This window comes from Oratosquilla oratoria, unplaced genomic scaffold, assembly GCF_046742065.1.
Source record: "Oratosquilla oratoria isolate Oo_2021 unplaced genomic scaffold, ASM4674206v1 SCAFFOLD69, whole genome shotgun sequence".
NCBI classification, from domain to species: Eukaryota; Metazoa; Arthropoda; class Malacostraca; order Stomatopoda; family Squillidae; genus Oratosquilla; species Oratosquilla oratoria.
The window spans coordinates 906,324-914,659 of record NW_027467733.1 but is presented as its reverse complement, the minus strand read 5'-3'; positions in this window follow the sequence as shown (position 1 = coordinate 914,659).

Genomic DNA, 8,336 nt, shown 5'->3' with positions numbered 1-8,336 from the left:
AATACAAGACTCTCCCTTATGTTTCCCCCCCACACCTCCACAGAGGCTGGGTTAGACTCCAAAGAACAGACATGTTTGGGTTATGGGAAAAGGAGTGTCCAGATAAATGGTTTGCAATCTTAATGAATATCAACATCACTGGAATCACATGAAACAGAATAGGACCAGGGATACCCCCAGGAAAACACATTAGACTTAAAAGCATTCACTGTGTGCCTATAGTTCTGCATTATGTCCTCACAGTGTAGCCCTGCACCCCAACCCCCAGGGTTGGCAGGAAGAATGAGTGAAATATCACCAGAATTGCATGAATGAAATCAAAATACTGATTCCTTTCATTTTTGGGTAAGAAATAAATTACCTTACTCAAACCCGACCTAACATATACCCAGGCTTTTTCCCCCTTACAAAGGAGGTAGCCAAAAAGGAAAAGGCACAAAATCATTCTCACCCATTCCATCCCTGAATACACTCCACACCCCTCCACCCTCCCTCTCATCTTAGCACCTCCCGGATGACGGGTCATCCCTGCACCTTGTCCATTGCCCTGGGTCAGAAGCAGTGTCACAAGACACAGCCCATCCACAGCAAGGCCGCTTCATTAAATCAGCGACCCCCTTCTCTGTCCCCCCATGTATAAAAGGAGAAGACGGGGAGAAATCCCTTTGGGCTGCATAAAATTTTGCTCACACATACTGCCTCACTGCTCACACATACTACCTCACCCCCCATCCCCCCACCCATTCCACCTCATGCATCACAACATCATCCATATACAACCATTCTCCATTCACCCCTATCTTCTGTCCTCTCCTGTCCTTCCTCAACAGACATTCCCCTCTTCCCCAAAGCCCCCTTCACCCCATCCATCCGCCTTATCCTAGGACGTCCCCTAATGTTCACTCCCTCCACATCTGCCTTCCATACCTCTTTTACTAGTCTTTCTTCACTCATTCTTTCCATGTGTCCAAACCATCCTAATACTCTTTCATCAACCCTATCTCCCAACTCCCTTTCCACCCCTGTTCTCCTCCTCACCTCCTCATTTCTCATAATCTAGGTAAAAGATGAAAAATTTGCATGCATGTATTTTCACTTTTTAATTTTTGTTTTTTAAATATATTCTTAAAATAAACTATTTCTTTTTGTTCAAAAGATATTGCCACATATAAATAATAAGAGTACTATTTTTTAACAAAATTAATACACCACACTTACTTCAGCTACTCATCTTTCCACCATCATTAAGTGAAAAAAGGGAGCATACACACATTATGCAACAAAAAATATTTTGTCACAAAAACCATACATTTTTGGAAGATCTTCAATCAACTAAAGTTTGTGTACTTGATGAGGTAAATTCAATTGGAATAGAAAAAATGACAGAGCATATGGTAGACCTCTGCAGAAATAATATGGCATTTAGGACAATTTCTAATATTAGAACAGTTCTAACACAGAATAGGCCTGGCCAGAAAATAAAACTGCCCTATGTGTAACCACCACACAAAAGACACAGAGCACTTCATCCCACATTGCCCCACACTAACAATCCCTAAAGAGCAACACAATATTTCTTCCCTGAGTGAATTATGAGCCTTCCTGGTGGCCCAATTCAGATACTTAAGAGCTGTGTGTCTCCTACAAGAGACCTGGGGCAACAGATTGATTGATTGATCAATGTATTGGTTGTGGTCATGTCTACAGTTCTGTTGTTGACGGTACTTATAAATTAGACTCTACATGAATTTTTTAAATTATTAGAAAACTAACAATATTTGGCATTTATCAAGTGACACTTCTCTCTTCAAATACACTTGATGCATTTATGTGAGTCAAATTTTTTTTATTTTGTTGCTATCACAAATATCTAAAATCACATCATCTTTAATTTTATCATCTTTTCATTCATGACCATTTCACCCCATCCAAGGATGAGATCAATGGATGGGATGAAGGGATCTTTGAGCAACATAGGAATGGCTGTTGAGCAAGGAAGGATGGAGGCAGGTATATGGGTGAGTGGAGGATGGTTGTGTATGAATGATTTTTTTTATGCAACCTAAAGGGATTTCTCCCTGTTTTCTCTATTTTCTGCATGAGGGGACAGGGAGGGGGGTGGGGGGGAGGGTCACTATGTAAAAAAGTTGCCCTGCTGGGGATGTGCTGTAATATTCCAGAAACAAGTAAATGCAGCTATTTAACCTAACCTATTTTAAGAATAAAATGGCATTATTATATATAATTGGTAATATTTTATTGAAAAGAAATTCCATAGAAAAAAATAATCTTTCAAAAAAATAAATAAGATACTAATGAAAAAAACTTATTAGTGTGCTACTAGAATAGCACCAGTATCTTATTACAGTTTAATCAGTTATCAATTTGATCTTATTACTTCACTACACATGTTTAGGCATGCATAAGCATATAAGCATGTCACTACCGGTATACTTCTCATTTGGAAAATCAACCACAAGGTTGCCAATCTGTGAAATCCTTGTATCAATAATGGGAATGTCTTTCAATACCTCTGTATTGTGATTCTCATCAGTACTCGTACTAGAAAGCTCAGTCAATTTAATATGGGGGCAAATTCAACTATTCATTGCCTCCTGCAGATCATCTACCATCTTAGGTTATTTAACTTGCACAGACTACAGAGTACAGATCCATAACATTTGCTGAATGCTGTATTTTCATAAATCAACCTTCCCAATACATATTTCAAGTCCAAACTTGTAACCAAACCATTTATCAAATTCTCCACTAGTTAAATCTTAAGAGCAACTATCTTTCCTTCCTTCTGCCTTCTCCTCAGAACCTACCATTCCAATCTTCCCCATTCATTAGTAATTGTACTTTAAATTATTGCATCAAACACTATATTACTTAAAACCAATGTAGCTAAAATGCAATCTTGCTCAATCACCTTAAGGCCATCCTTTTGTTCATCTACTACTTGGACAAAATTTACATAAACTTTGTCTTGTTCTAAAAAAATACTCAAACATAAAAATATTATAAAGATATCTCTATAACTAAACCTCCAACTCCTGAATCTGAATCTGAATCTCTAGGAAAGACCACCTCGCTTGTGCGGGATCGTTTTTTGTGGGAGGGGAAGAATGTAGGAAAATGAAAAGATAGTAGCGTATAAAAGAGGACTATTGCCACCGAGCGAATTGCGAGCGATTAGGGGTTTATTGGTGGTCGTGGCTCGGAAGAAATGGATCGGGAGCTTGGAGGGCAGCGCTGACGCCGGGGTTAGGATTAGGATCACCAACGAAAGTTTAGAAAATGGTAGGAGGCGTAGTAGTAGAGAAAGGTGGAAAAACGGAAAAATCTTTAGTGGGAGGTAAACTGAAATGAGAAGATGTAGTAGAAGAGAAAGTTAGAAAGGAAGCGAATTTTAGTCGAAGAAAAAGTAAGTGTAGATGTTTGTGCGTGTGTTGTGGCACTGTTCGTGAGAGGTGTATGTGTGTATCTTACGGGAAGTGAGTTGAGTTCACTTCCCGCGTGTAGAGGGCAGTCCTGATAAGCCAACTCCTTTCCTAATTTTGTTGGTTGAGGTGACCTCTTCAGTACGGAGTCTACGGACCAAAATTTCACGGGCAGCATTACCTCTCAGACGTACGATGTGTCGTAATAATACTCGCATCATAAAGAATAGTCACCGCTTATATCAATCGTTCTCTCTTTCACCCGTGAATATTGATAACAATAGAAAATGTGATGAAGACAGTTTAGAGCAGTGGTTCCCAAACTGGGGGAAATTTCCACCTGGGGGGAAATTTGAAGCTACCAGGGGGAAATAATTACACTACCTACTAAATAAAAAAAATCTGATGGATTTTCTCATGTCTGAGAGAGAGAATGCCTGTTTATCAGTATATTTGTACATTTGAAAAATAAATTAGTAAATAGTCACAGTGTATTTCAACTACTCTTTCCCTATTACACATGAAGGGGGAAATCTGGATAGTTGACCCGGGTGCAGGGGGAAATGACAGAAAAAAGTTTCGGAACCACTGGTTTAGAGAGTATGTCATTACGCAGGGGCAACTACAATAAATATAATCAAGACGCCAATATGGCAGCCTCACGTATCCACTTGCTCCTCATGCCGCCTACGTATGCGGCACCGTATGGAAGGGGTTAAGTTAGGTTTGGTTACGTTTAGGTTAGGTTAGGTTAAGTTGAGGTTAGGTTAGTTGTACACAAAATTGCCACCCTCGGTCCTCTCGAAGCTTCATGAATTTATTCCTTGATTTACGGTTGGCAACTCTTGCGCGGGCAAAGGCCCCAGCTAGGTTAGGTTGAGGTTAGGTTACATTAGGTTGAGGTTAGGTTAGGCAAAGCCCCCAGAAAACGTTAGGTTAGGTTAGGTTGAGGTGAAGTTAGTTTAGGTTGAGGTTATGATAGGCAAAGCCCCCAGCTATATTAGGTTAGGTTAGGTTACGTTAGGTTTGGTTACATTAGGTTGAGGTTCGGTTAGGATAGGCAAAGCCCCCAGCTACGTTAGGTTATGTAAGGTTTGGTTACATTGAGGTTAGGTTAGGTAGAGGTTTAGTTTAGGTTGAGGTTAGGTTTCATTAGGTTACGTTAGGTTTGGTTACATTGAGGTTAGGTTGAGTTAGATTTTCTTAGGTTAGGTTTAGTTAAGTTTAGGTTAGTTTAGGTTGAGGTTAGGTTACGTTGAGGTTAGGTTTGGTTGAAGTTAGGTTAGGTTAGTTGTACACAAAATTGCCACCCTCGGTCCTCTCGAAGCTCCATGAATTTATTCCCTAATTTACAGTTAGCAACTCTTGCGCGGGCAAAGGCCCCAGCCAGGTTAGGTTAAGGTTACGTTTGGTTGAGGTTAGGTTTATGTTAGATTAGGTTTAGTTAGGTTAGGCAAAGCCCCCAGCTACGTTAGGTTGAGGTTAGGTTATGATAGGCGAAGCACCCAGCTATGTTAGGTTAGGTTACGTTTGGTTACATTGAGGTTAGGTTAGGTTAGGTTCAGGTTAGGTTAGGCAAAGCACCCAGCTACATTAAGTTAGGTTAGGTTACGTAAGATTTTATTACGTTGAGGTTAGGTTAGGTTTTCTCAACCTAACCTAACGTAGCTTAAGGTAAGGTTAGGTTTGGTTATGTTGAGGTTAGGTTAGGTTAGCCACATCACAAAATCGTTGGTTGGGTGAAACTGCAAATTGTCCGAACTATTTGCTCCAAGCACATCACCCTCTGTTCTACTCCTCTTTCTCCACTGTCAGCATATCTTCCACCAAAAAGTGATCTGATATTCCCCCACTCTTCGCTAAGTACATGGACATTAACTATTTTTCCAATTCTTTCCTGAACACCGCTACATAGTCCATTGATGTCTTGTCACTGTGGAGTGCTAAATAAAAACCATAGTGGGGAGTTAATGGTGGAATGTGTTTAGAGAGTTGATGATAGCCAACAGGTTTTAGGAAAAAAGTCAAGCCAAGGTGAAGGCCACTCCGCCTGCGCAAGAGCTGCTAACTGTAAATTAGGGAATGAATTCATGAAGCTTCGAGAGGACCGAGGATTGCAATTTTGTGCACAACTAACCTAACCTAACCAAACGTAACCTAAGAAAACCTAACCTCATCATAACTAAACATAATGTAACGTAACCTAACCTAACATAGCCAAGAGCTTTACCTAACATAACCTCTTCTCAACCTAACCTCATACTAACCTAACCTAACGTAGCTGCGGGCTTTGCCTAACCTAACCAAACCTAACCTCAACCTAACCTAACATAGCTGGGGGCTTTGCCTAACCAAACCTCACCTCAACCTGACCTAACCTAATCTAACCTCAACCTAACCTGAGGCCTTTGCCCCCTAAACCCCTCCAATCCTTACCAAAGCACAATAACAACAATGCTCAAGAAAAGCTAACCTAACCTTACCTCAACATAACCAAACATAACGTAACCTAACCTAACGTAGCTGGGGGGCTTTGCCTAACCTAACCTAACCAAACCTCAATCTAACCTAACATAGCTGGGGGCTTTGCCTAACCTAACCAAACCTAACATAGCTGGGGGCTTTGCCTAACCTAACCAAACCTCACCTAACCTCAACCTAACCTAGCTGGGGCCTTTGACCCCCAGACCCCTCCAATCCCCACCAAAGCACAATAACAGCAATGCTCAAATGTAGTGGATAAATCATGAATGGGGCAATGCTGCATTTCAGGGGGAGATGTAGGCATAAGTTCAAATATCCATTACTTGAAAACTACGTCTTTCCGACGGAAATGATGTACACAGTCAATCAATACACACCATATCTCAGCAGAAACACATATACCACATCAGAAAAACGTTGGTTGGGTGAAACTAAAAGAGAGAAATTAAACCAAGGCGAAGGCCACTCCGCCCGTGCAAGAGTTGCTAACCGTAAATTAGGGAATAAATTCATGATGCTTCAAGAGGACCGAGGGTTGCAGTTTTGTGTACAACTAACCTAACCTATGAAGACCTACCCTAACCTCAACGTAACCAAACCTAACATAGCTGTGGGCTTTGCCTAACCTAACCAAACCTCAACCTAACCTTAACCTAACATAACCTAACCTCAACCTAATGTAACCTAACCTATTTTTCCAATTCTTTCCTGGATACCACTGCATAGTCCATTAATGCCTTGTCACTGTGGAGTGCTAGGTAAAAACCATAATGGAGAGTTAATGGTGGAATGTGTTTCGAGAGTTGATGATAGCCAACAGAGTTTAGGGAAAGAGTCAAGCCAAGGCGAAGGCCATTCCGCCTGCGGAAGAGTTGATAACTGTAAATTAGGGAATAAATTCAAGATGCTTCGAGAAGACCGAGAGTTGAAATTTTTTGTACAACTAACCTGACCTAACCTAATGTAACGTAACCTCAACCTAAACTAACATAACCTAACCTCAAGCTAACTTAACCTAACCTAACATAGCTGGGGACATAACATAACCTAACCTCATCCTAACCCAACTTAGCTGGGGGCTTTGCCTAACCTAACCAAACCTAACTTTGACCTAACCTGACCTAAACCTAACTTCACCTCAACCTAACCTAACGTAGCTGGGGGCTTTGCCTAACCTAACCTCAACCTAACGTAACCTAACCTCAACCTAACGTTTCCTAACCTCAACCTAGCTGGGGCCTTTGCCCCCCAGACCCCTTCAATCCCCACCAAAGCACAATAACAGCAACGTTCAAGAAAACCTAACCAAACCTAACATAACCTAACGTAGCGGGGGGCTTCTTTCTGCTTAAAATCAAGTTAATTTTCAACCTTTTTCTCTGCAAATTCATGGAAACAGGATATTGTTTCCATCTTCTATATCAGTTTTCTCTTCATTTTTATTAGATTTATCTTCCACAATCTAACTCTTCATGCATGTACTTTTTTTCTTCCATTGTAAGAATGAGCCCAATTTTTCCTCTTTGCTAAAAACTTGAATGTTTTATGTTGCTTACACTTCATGTCAAAGAAATATACTTGAAAATCAGCATGTGCATAAAAGTCACGATTTCTTATGGCTATGAAAGCCCTATAACCACTCCAGTAATGGAATATAAATCACTTCTCTTCTTCAGGATCTATGTCCGATGTATTCTTGCAAGTCATCAAATGTTATCTGTTTCTCAGGACTTCTAGTTCTTCTTTGAGATACTTCATTTTCCTGAAGAAAGATATTATACGGTGTTTAACCTCAAAAGCATTTTTTTACTTTTTTCTGTTTAGTCATAAAAGATTCATAAAATTTAGGGAATTCACTCATGTGCATTTTGTATAATTCAGACTTTAGCTGTTTATTTTTTACATCATCAACATTGTACTTGTTTTTCTTAGGCACCCATGACCAGAAATGGTGCTACCTGCACTTATCCTGTTATCATGTTACTGAGCCAACTATACCCAGCGATGTGTGTATACATATGTATACAGCTACGAAGATGATTGATTGGCTGAGAGTGGTGACATCACAGGAACAGTGACGACTGATTGGCCGAGAGTGGTGACGTCACAGCAACGGAGACAACTGATTGGCTGAGAGCAGTGACGTCATGGCAACAGAGATGACTGATCGGCCGAGAGCAGTGACATCTCAGCAACGGAGACAACTGACTGCCTGAGAGCACTCTGGAAACTCCTGGAGAACCCCTGTGGAGCCCCTTGGAAGCCCTCAGGGGAGCCCCTGCATTTATCCTTAGAACACGTTACCATGTTACTGGACCAATTATCCCCGGTGATGTCCTCTTTTTAGCAGAACACCATTTCGACCATTTCGACAACAAATTCTTTTTTTAGTATATATATATATATATG